The following is an 11,559-nucleotide window of genomic DNA, read 5'->3' as shown; positions in this document are numbered from 1 at the left end:
ATATATTTTTCTTTTACTAAAGAGAATAAATGCTAATTGTGTCTATGTGGCTTTCTTGCGAGTAGAAATAAGAATAAATACTAGTTTTTATTTTTGGACATTATCAAGAAGAAATATTAACATTGAACTTAAAAACCCAAGCTGAGCATGGTGGCTCATGCCTCTAATACCAAAGACTTGGGAGAATGAGGCAGGAGAATCACTTGTGCCCAGGAGTTCCAGGCCAGCCTTGGCAACATAGTGAGATCCAGTCTCTACAAAACATGGAAAAAAAAAAAAGTAGCCGGGCATGGAGCCTGAGGCAGGGGGACTGCTTGAACCCAGGAGTTTGAGGCTGCAGTGAGGTATTACTGTGCTACTGCACTCCAGCCTGGATGACAGAGTGAGACTCCATCTCTTCAGGGGGGAAAAAAAAAAAAAAGAAAAACAACAAAAAAATTCTTTACCCAAACTTTTTAGAGACAAATTTTCATCTGCTCAATTAATTTTTTAATGCTATAATTTAATTTATGACTTATTTATATTTAAAAATTATTTATAAAGCCATTTAAAATCCTGATATACAACTTCACAAAAATTATTTGATTTTAGAACTACTCTAGCAATTTATATTATCAGTAATAACAAAATTGGTGTACCAGAAAAATATTTGGTTATTGACATGAGAGAGTGAAGCCTAACACAAAACTGTCGTATCAGTGTATTTATAAAACTCTCAGTGAGCATATGAGCAAATAAAATATTCGGTAAAATTATTTTTTATATTCCTATTCATATTGTAGGATCCTAATATGCAAACACATGTTCAAAACCTTCAATTCAAGTGTAACTATTTGAATAAACATAAGCTATAAAAAATGCCTTAATAAATGGACTTCAAAACAATAATCACTTCCCCCAAAAAAAGCCTTTCTATAAATTTAGACAAAATTAATCCTATGCAAACAAATGAAACAAGTACCAAGTTAATATCCTCCAAAAACTAGGTTAAAATATAATTTTGAAAAGTACCAAGTTCTCGGCTTTTTTGAACAGAACAATATTCAACTCATAGCAAATTGACAACCGCCACCAACATGCTTTTGTGCCATGCTAAAGGCATTAAACATACTCTAAATATTTTAAGTATGTCACCATTCCCATGCCATTTATGATGATGTAATAAGAAAAAAAAAATGCAGGATTTCTTCCATGGTACAAATGGCAGGCTTGACTAAAGCTCCATCATAAGAAACTTAGATTGGACTTTGGGATAGGGAATAGAGTAATTTCAGAAACTAATTAAGTAGGATACGTGTATAGTTTTAAAAAAATTACGATATACAAAAGTACTGATAAGGTGTTTTAAAATAACTGAAGTATATGTATTCAATGGCTTTAGCAAACTGCTGAGAAAGGGAAACAAGAATAGTGGAAAAAGAAAGTTAAGATCATTCCTAGGCAGGCTGGTAGCATAACATGTACTGTATAAAGCAAAATTTGTTAAAGTATTGGGTGATTCTGAAGGAAACAGTTTCCTTATACTTATACAAGTATTCCTTATACTTGAATAGGCAGGTGACAGAAATATAGACAGTATTGATAAATAAGAAAGATTCAAAAGAGAGGTAAACAATATTTAGTTTTATGAACAGAAAATCCAGAATAAGCTCAGTAGAAATCTAAACATTTGAGCTGGGTATGGTGGCTCACATGGATAATCCCAGCATTCTGGGAGGCCAAGGCAGGAGGATGACTTGGGGCCAGGAGTTTGAGACGAGACCGGGCAACATGGTGAGAACAAAAAGTTTTTAAAAATCTTAAAAATTAAAAAATTGGATAAATGACAAAGGCGGTCATTCCAATCAGAGAAAAGAACAGATTATTTAAGAATGATACTGGTAAACCTGGCTATCTATTGAAAAGGAAAGAAAATTGGGTCCTATTATGTCATTTCATGTACAAAAATGAGATTTTTTAAAAGAAAGAGATCAATTAATTAAGATAAAAAGTAATCTGAAAAACCCAGGATACTACATGATACAATCCAAGCTAAACTGGAACCCAGAACTCACAAAATAAATCACTGATACAATTTACCATATAAATTCGTCTATGGCAAAAGACACTAAATGCAAAATCAACACAACTGAAAAAACACTGTAAAGGCAGCAGAGTGGTAATATCTATTACAAATTGAAAAAAAAGGATAAACAACTAATTATAAATAGGAATTCAGAGAAAAGGCACCATTGAGTAAAAAAAGATGAAGAAACATGTTTAAATTTGATCTTATTTTATAAAGCGAATGGTAAAATACTCTCTCTATATGAGTATTTCTGTGTATGTACATGTGTTTATGTGTGTGTGTGCATGTGTGTGTATATATATAAACACACACAAAGAGGATTCTTTTATGGTTACGTGACCATGCAGAAAAATAGGTGGCAGGAAACATAGTTTGTCAACATGAGTTGCAAAGGATGTTTGTGGAGTAGTAGACAGAGGCAGGAGAGCCAAATTAAAAAGGAAAAGAAAGAAAAAAAAAGAAAAGAGAAAGGGGAAAAAAGGAAAAGAAAAGGACTATACTAAAATAGCTAATAGGTTTTTATAAAATTGCACATGCCTGTGGACATGAAAAGAAAATTTAAGATAAAAAGGATGCAGCCAAACTTGCCAAAAGGAATACACAAGGAATTTACATCAGTATCCTCTTCTGCTTGTGGCAATGGAAGCCAAGCAGTCTTTGACTATTATCATTCTGAAGTCTTCAGAGAGAGAGAGAGAGAGAGAGGAGAGAGGGAGAGAGAGTTTGGCTCGACTCTATTACAGGAAGAGAGGTCAGTTCAATCTGGTTTTATGGTTTACTCCAGAGGTCAGCAAACTTTCTGTAAAAAACTAGATAGTAAATATTTTAGGATTTCACACCATTTCTGTCACAACCACTCAACTGTGCCTTTGTACATAAAAGCAGTCATAGGACTGTGATGGTTAATAAATATCAACTTGGCAAGGACAGAGTACCCAGTTATTTAATCAATACTAATTCAGGCATTGTTGTGAAAGTATTTTGTTGATGTGGTTAATATTTACAATCTGTTGACTTTAAGTAAAGGCAATTACTCTCAGTAATGCGGATGGGCCTCATTTAATCAGCCTTAAGAGCAAAAACTCAGGTTTACTAGAGAAGAAGAAATTCTTCCTCAAGACTGCAGCATTAATTCTTGCCTTAATTTCCAACTTGCCAATCTGCCCTACTAATATCAAACTTGCCAACCCCCACAATTGTGTGAGTCAGTTCCTTAAAATAAATCTCTTGATAGATAATGTATTGTATACTATTGGTTCTGTTTCTCTGGAGAATCCTGACTCATAAACTAATGGACATAACTATGTTCCAATAGAAATATTTTCAATAACAAGTAGTGGGCCAGATTTGGCCTATGTACTATAGTTTTCCAACCCCTAGTTTTATCAATAATAAAAGCTGCTTTTATTAATCATTTGCTATTTCAGGAAGTGTGAAAGACACTTCATATTCCAAGTGTACCATAAACTGGGAATTGTTCCTGGCCAGGCCAGATATTCTACAGCAACTATGAGTAGAAATGATCTCCTTAGAAGCAGTGAGATTCAGATTGTAAACTTAAGTGTAAGAGAGGATTCTCAGAGAGGGTTTCAAGATGGTATTCTCTCTTTTTTTATTTTTTATTTTTTTGAGACAGAGTCTCACTCTGTTGCCCGGGCTAGAGTGCCGTGGTGTCAGCCTAGCTCACAGCAACCTCAAACTCTTGGGCTCAAGCAATCCTACTGCCTCAGCCTCCTGAGTAGCTGGGACTGCAGGCATGCGCCACCATGCCCGGCTAATTTTTTATATATAGTTTTAGTTGTCTGGTTAATTTCTTTCTATTTTTTTTTTTTAGTAGAAACGGGGTCTCGCTCTTGCTCAGGCTGGTCTTGAACTCCTGACCTCAAGCCATTCTCCTGCCTCAGCCTCCCAGAGTGCTAGGATTACAGGCGTGAGCCACTGCGCCCGGCCTAGATGGTATTCTCTTTACATGTTTTTATATTCTTTTAAGCGCCTGGCCTAGATGGTATTCTCTTTACATGCTTTTATATTCTTTTAACTATTGACTTTGGGGATTCAAAGTTTTTGCTGTTAATCCAGCAGAAGTCAACCAACAGAATGCTTTGGATGTTCATTTATTAAATTTGGCACCTTTCAATAAAACTTGATATGGGGAAGGTAAAAACTTATAAAAGCACTAAACTGGAGTTTTTTTATTTTGGGCATGAAAAGAGTTGCTTATATCAAACATTTAAAGCTAAGGACCTTTAAGTAATGTATTTCTTAGAAGTAGGGATTCTCAATCTGTGACTGAGCTACCTGTAACTTTAAATAGTAAACTGTCAAGTTCGTTGATGACACCAGGTTCCCTTCTCTAGGAATTAATAAGATTCTAATTTGAGAAGAAATTGGCATCCCTAGCTTTCAATTCAGGGACGTCACTATGAGCACTCCTGTCTCATCCCAGGTATTACCCCATTTTTCAAAAGTTAAAAAATAATCTACAATTAAAAATTATATGTACATTGGGGAAAGGATACCTCTCCAATAAATGGTGCTGGGAAAACTGGATATCTATACGTAGAAGAATGAAACTAGACCCCTATCTCTCACTATATACAAAAATCCACTCAGAATGGGTTAAAGACCTGAAACTATAAAACTACTAGTAGAAAACATAGGGGAAATATACCAGGACATTGGTTTAGGGATGGGGTTTCCTACCCCTGGTAGGCAAAAATTTTATAAAAGCACAGGCAACAAAAACAAAAATACACAAATGGGACTGTATTAAATTAAAAGGCTTCTTCATGGCAAAGGAAAAAAGAGAGTGAAGATTCAACCTGTTGAATGGGAGAAAATACTTGCTAATTATTCATCTGACAAGAGACTAATATCCAGAATATACAAGGAATTCAAACATCTCAACAGCAAAAAAACAAAAAACAAATAATCCCATTAAAAAATGGGCAAAGGAAGTCAGGCATGGTGGCCCGTGACTATAGTCCCAGCTACTCAGGACACTGAAGCAGAAGGATTGCTTGAGCCCAGGAGTTCGAGGCTGCAGTGAGCTATGATTGTGCCTCTGTACTCCAGCCTAGGTGACAGAGCAAGACTCTATCTCTTCAGGAAAAAAAAGAAAAAAGTAGAGGCCAGGCAGGGTGGCTCATGCCTGTAACCCTAACACTTTGGGAGGCCAAGATGGGAGGATCACTTGAGGCCAGAAGTTTGAGACCAGCCTGGGCAAGAGCAAGACCCTGTCTCTACAAAAAATAGAAAAATTAGTTGGGTGTCGTGGTATGTGCCTGTAGTCCCAGCTACTTGGAAGGCTGAGACGGGAGGGTTGCTGGAGCCCAGGAGTCTGAGGATGCAGTGTGTTAAGATGATGCCACTGCACTCTAGCCTGGGAGAGTCCCACTCTGTCACCCCGGCTAGAGTGCCATGGTGTCAGCCTAGCTCACAACAACCTCAAACTCATAGGCTCAAGCAATCCTTCTGCCTCAGCCTCCCGAGTAGCTGGGACTACAGGCATGCGCCACCATGCCCAGCTAACTTTTTCTATATATTTTTAGTTGTCCAGCTAATCTCTTTTTTTTAATTTTTTTTATTTTTTAGTAGAGACGGGGTCTCGCTCTTGCTCAGGCTGGTTTCGAACTCCTGAGCTCAAATGATCTGCCAGCCTCGGCCTCCCAGAGTGCTAGGATTACAGGTGTGAGCCACCGCGCCTGGTCTAAGACTCTATTTAAAAAAAAAAAAAGTGGACAAAGGCAAAGGACTTGAATAGACATTTCTCAAAAGAAGACATATAAATATACAAATGGCTAAAAGATATATGAAAAAATGCTCAACATCACTAATCATCAGGGAAATGCAAATCAAAACCACAATGAGATATCATCTTACCCCAGTTAGAACAGCTATTATCAAAAAGAAAAAAAAATAACAGATGCTAGTGAGGATGCAGAGTAAAAGAACTCTTATACACTGTTGGTAGGAATGTGAATTAATTATAGCCATTATGGAAAACATTACGGAGGTTTCTTAAAAAACTAAAAATAGAACCGATCCAGCAATCCCCCTAGTGGATATTTATCCAAAGGAAAGGAAGTCAGTATATTAAAGGGATATCTGCACCCTCGGGTTTATCAGAGCACTGTGCACAACAGCAAAGATATGGGATCAACTTAGGTGTCCATCAGTGGATGAATGGATGAGGAAATGTGCTGTATATACACAATGAAATATTATTCAGCATAAAAAAGAATGAAATTCTGTCATTTGCAGCAACATGGATAGAACCGGAATACATTAAGTGAAATAAGCCAGACATAGAAAGACAAAATGGCGCATGTTCTTACTCATATATGGGAACTAAAATGTTGATCTCATGGAGGTAAAGAGTAAAATGATAGTTAACAGAGGCTGGGAAACGGGTAGGGGGGAATGAAGAGAGGTTGGTTAATGGGTATAAATATACAGTTAGATAGAAGGAGTAAGTTCTAATGTTTGATAATAGATATAACAATGTATTGTATATTTCAAAATAGCTAGAAAACAGGACTTATAATGTCCACAAACATAAAAATTATAAAGTCTCTGGATGAGAAATATTTTAAATACTCTGACTTGATCATTATATTCTATGGATGCAACAAAATATCACATATACCCCATCAATATGTACAAATATTATGTATCAATAAGAAAATTACATGATTTGCAAAAAGCAAATATTAAATATTACCATATCTTTTCAATGCCACACCATTTATGCAAAATAAAGACTATCTGTACGATTGCCTTGCCATAGGCTGCTTAGAAGGTTAGGTTGAGAATGACAAAAAGAATAGAAAATAGGAGCTTTGAAATTCAATATATGAAAGAGAATTCTAATATATGAAATTCAATATATGAAAGAATTCTAAGTTATCAGGTGGATGAAAAAATACATAAGAGAAAGGGCTGTATGAGCATAGCTAAATGACAGACAAGTTTATAAAGTAGAAGAGGGAAAATTAATAATAGTCAATAAGACCCTAACTTAGAGAAGAAGCCAAGTTCAAAACCGAAAATTAAGGTGAGTGGGGTGGGCAAGTGGTGAACATACTGAGATACTGAAAGGTGTGTCAGAGTCAGTCATAGAGAATATAAAGTTTAGCAAAGGAAGGTCAAATGGGGACATTCTGTGGATAAAAGGCAACCATGAAATTTAGATTGCTTGGAACAATTCTGATTTCAAATATTTGTCTGTCAAATCATTTTGTCCTGATTTTTAGTTCAGAAAATATTGTACCTATTTGTATCCTAGCAAATTCCTAGCAAAATGTCTTTAACAGCAAAATTTCATTAATTTTTTTGATAATGATAATTACCTGGCGACTGAAATCAGAGAGACTACATTAAATAAAAACACAACCAGCCAATCTTAAAAATAAAAACATTTATCAGTGGTCTTTACCTATTTACTAGCATCAATAAAAAACTAGAATCTGCAAGCTCTGCTTAGCATAGGAAATTGGTGCCATACTCACCTCTGATAATACCATCAGTGCTGGGGGGGGATGAAGCCATAATCTGCCAAAATCTGTACCATCCTTGCCAGATTTGGGGGTTCTGTAGAGAAGTTACCACTACCAGGTCTGACTGCCATAGCTCAGGAAAATGGTGCAGTCATTCCTCTTAACGTAGAATAAACTTGAGAAGATGTTTAAGGGACCTATGTAATATTAAGCCCCAGAAAGAAAGAATATTAGTGGTGTTCAGACATGGAATGTAATACCTAACAATTATGGAATGCTTACTATGTTCTAGGAATTGATGCATTATCTCCTTTAATCCTTCCAATAACCTTATGGGGTACAGGTATTGTTATTAGCCCCATTTTACAGGAAACCTAGGCTTAACAAGGTTAAGGAATTGCTCAAGATAACAAAGGTAGTAAGAGGCAGGGCTGGGATTTGAACCCATACAAATACAGTCCGGTTCTTCAGGGTGCATATGTATATAATCACAATGCTACATAGCATTAAAACAGGCTGGAAAAAATTATTTTTCTTTAAAGGGCAAATTAATTTCCTCAAAAGTAATCCCTGCTCACTTTATCCCATATCAGACGTTTAATCTTCAATGAATATCCTAAAAGTTAGATTGGTATTTATGTGCTAACTTTAAATAATAATCAAACTCTAAATCTTTAAAATTTACAGCATTTTACAATTTATCATACGGAATTATGGACAGTCTGTTAGTCTCCAAGACACTATAAAATAAAGATGATAGTGATTGATACTCCATTCCCTTCAGATGAAATGACAATTACATGTAAACACCATATTTCATTTATCAGAATCATTTGGCTCCAATGGATTGTTTTTAGTAACAACAAAATAGGTCATTTAAAAAAATCAAGTGCCTTCAGCGTACTTCCAAGTTTCAATAACTGATCTTTACCGTTAAAGAACTTTTGTTTGATACATTATTCAAAATCCACTTATCATCTAAATCTGGGTAAATTGTGGCGTTTTTCTCTAACGTACTCACTTTTATTTATTAGTACTCATTTACATCTTAGTTTACCACATTTACAGTTCTTTGAAAGTTTTGTCTAATATCATCAGACCATTTACCTCACAATTTTCCTCGCTTTCTAAATAGGTGAATTTTTTACTGCAAAATCTATAGCTACGTTATCAAGGGGTAACGTCACGATTTTGGAAGACACGATCGTAAAAGTAACCCACCACCAAGACTTAATTACTATAGGAAATAACCACAAGGTTGGAAAATCCACTCCAATCCTTAAGGGGAAGGGCTTAATAGGGCGGGCAAGGGGACAAGCGGGGAGGAGGGGAGGTCGGGAAAGGCAGTGCTTGATTCAATTCTATGAACATTCACTGCGCCACTTACCAAGCGCCAAAAAACCAAACCAAAACAAAAACCAAACCAAAACAAAACAAAAACCGAGCTGGGCGGTATTTCTAGCAGCGGGCCCTGCAGCTTTGCCCAAGGGGGCAAGAACCTGTGGGCGGGGACCCGGGCACCAGGGAGCGAAGGGGCTGGCTCAGAGACCCTCGCCAGTGGAGCGAGGACGGCCAACCAGGGCCGGGCCTCGAGCGCCCGGCTCCCAGCGCCCGCACACTCGCCAGCCCAGCCGCCAGCACTCGGGCCGATCTGCCGCCGCCGCTTACCAGTGGCGCCTCGCTGACTCCCCGGGGGCAGCTCTTCAACGGTTGCCGCAGTCAGAGCACCACCCCGCGGTGGGGTACGTCGAGCCCGCCCGCAGCTCTCGGATTCCCGCAGCGCCGCCACTCTCGCGAGATGCCGGGAAGTCCGCGAAGTGGGGGAGGAGGAGAAGGGAGGGGCGCTTAACGGTGGCGGCTGGTTCTGCGCCGGATCCGGGAGAGGGGCGGGCGCCATTGTGCTTAGCTGCGGACTTCTTTTCTTCAGTCGCAGGCCTAGAACTCCGAGGAGGAAGGCAGTGGTGTGGTTGCTGCGAGCGGGACGCGCCCAGTTCAGTGCCAGCTCGGGAGCAGGGGTAATAAACCGCGGGGCCTGGGCTTCTACCTCCCGGGGAGCTGGTTCGAGACAAGGCCGCGGGTGGGGGAGGGGAAGAAACGGAGTGTAGGCCTGGGGGCGCGAAGCCGCTTCCTCGCCGGATTGGGGCAGGGGAGCTTGGTCCGGGGCCGCCGGCACGGCGCGGGGACTGCGCACAGGCCTCCTCTGTGGGTGGCCTTTCGCCCAGTGGTAGAGTTTGTGACGGGGGAGGGGTCAGATTGTGCGTTTTATGGCCGTGCGGTGGGCGAGGGGCTTGAGCCCTGCTTTGGCCTGGCGCGGCCTCCCCTTGGACTGGGTTCTGGAGGATCTTCTGGAGCCCCGTGGGCCGGGGGTGTCGCGAGTGAGGTATTTGGTGATCGCGGCGGCGAAGGCGGGCAGGTTAGGGCTGGGCCGCCCCGGCCTCGAATGGAAGTGACTTTGGCAGCCCTTTGGATTTAGCCCCTTGCTCATTGATAGCTCCAGTTCTTGAATGTCGTGACACTTTGGGGATTCTTATTGTGTTTTGGTAAATGTTGTGTTTTTTAAGTTGAAATAGGTGATTATATGTATATAAAAAAGGACCTGTTGGCTTAAGAACTGAAAAGATGGAAGGCGCCAGTAGTAGAATACGCCCTCATTTTGATGAAGCTGCGTAGTGAAGATGAATGTGTACACACACCAAAAAATACTACAGTTAATACTTTTTCCTGTTTACAAAAGTAAATATATACGGGAAAAATCTCTGGGTAATAAATTCGTCACCACTGATGTTGCTTGGTCCTATTAAGAGTAAATGTGCCAAGTAAAATTGAATTTAGTAAGATTTTTTCCGATTTTGTAGGCTTTTTAAGGCATTTTTCTTATTCATTATTATAAATCTTCCGTTGCTTCCTCCTACTTCCCCTTTTCTGTCCGAAGCTAAGAGGTAGGGTTGAAGATGAATTTTTGACTTAAAAATCAAAACAGCATACTGTTAGGAAGGCGAGACATAGTGTACCTAGATTTCTCCTTGAGGTAAAAAAATTTTCAGAAATGCAGTCGGTATTTCACATAATAGCTCTACAGCATTTGATGAAACAGCAGTGGTGCATGAGGCGGTAGTGCCAGAAGCAGATCTGGGTTTGAGTCTTGATTTTTGCCATAATTATTTTACCTCTTCAGCTTTCCTCAGGAACATAGCAGTTAATTCCTAGAGTTGAAGTGAGGATTAAGTTAGATGAGGTACTGTGTGAAGCAATCATCACACTGGGAAACATGATACTTTTTTTTCCCAAACTCTTGTTCAAAATAATACTTGCATTGTACATTTTTAGTGAATATAAACAATTGAAGTTGATAGCTGAAGTCCAATTGTTTATATCCAGGCATTCTGATCAGAAAAACCTTAAGAATTTACTTTGCCGATAATATGTCCTCCACAGAATCCTGACTGCTTCACACACACACAATGGTATGTATTTATGTAAGTTCTATATTATGTATAGATAAAAGCTTTTTACAGCTCTTCTTTTGCTCCAAGTTACATCATAAAGTAAGCATAGTCAGTTTGCATAGTCTTGGGGTGTTTTTTTTTCCAGTTGCCTGCTGGGTCAGGTGTACTGAATAAGAATTTCTAGTTATTTATGTACAAAGGATTTCTTTTTTCGGCCACACTGGTAGGAGGGCTTATTTTCCCACGTAAAGCACAAAAGTCCTCCGATATATTCTACATACAGGCATAAAAATGTCAAATAATTGACTTGGACATAAAAATCATCCATGACTCTCATGTGGCTAATTTTTAATCAGCTCCATGTCCACCTCACACAACCCTTTTTGCTAGTATATATGTTCATGAATTGCCTATATTTTAATATTTTATGTTAGGAAAATTTTATAGTGTAAAAGCTATCAACGTAAGATATTTTTTTGTTTTTGTTTGTTGGTTTGTTTTTTTGAGATAGTCTTGCTCTGTCACCCAGGCTGAAGTGCAGTGGCAG

The 11,559-nt window shown here is 38.7% G+C and overlaps 1 protein-coding gene across 6 annotated transcripts in view; it reads left to right on the top strand.

Annotated features, from left to right (window-relative positions):
- Positions 1-9,416: 9,416 nt before the first annotated feature.
- MARCHF7 (membrane associated ring-CH-type finger 7) overlaps positions 9,417-11,559 on the top strand; it is a 48,173-nt gene continuing 46,030 nt past the window's right edge. For all 6 annotated transcript variants that reach the window (XM_045559239.1, XM_045559237.1, XM_045559236.1 and 3 more), the window contains exon 1: positions 9,417-9,581. The gene's annotated coding sequence lies outside the window, so the exon portion shown is untranslated. The remainder of the gene's footprint in view (positions 9,582-11,559) is intronic.

Source organism: Lemur catta, chromosome 8 (assembly GCF_020740605.2).
Source record: "Lemur catta isolate mLemCat1 chromosome 8, mLemCat1.pri, whole genome shotgun sequence".
NCBI classification, from domain to species: Eukaryota; Metazoa; Chordata; class Mammalia; order Primates; family Lemuridae; genus Lemur; species Lemur catta.
The sequence above is the reverse complement of the archived record's forward strand: the minus strand, read 5'-3'. Positions and strand labels throughout refer to the sequence as shown.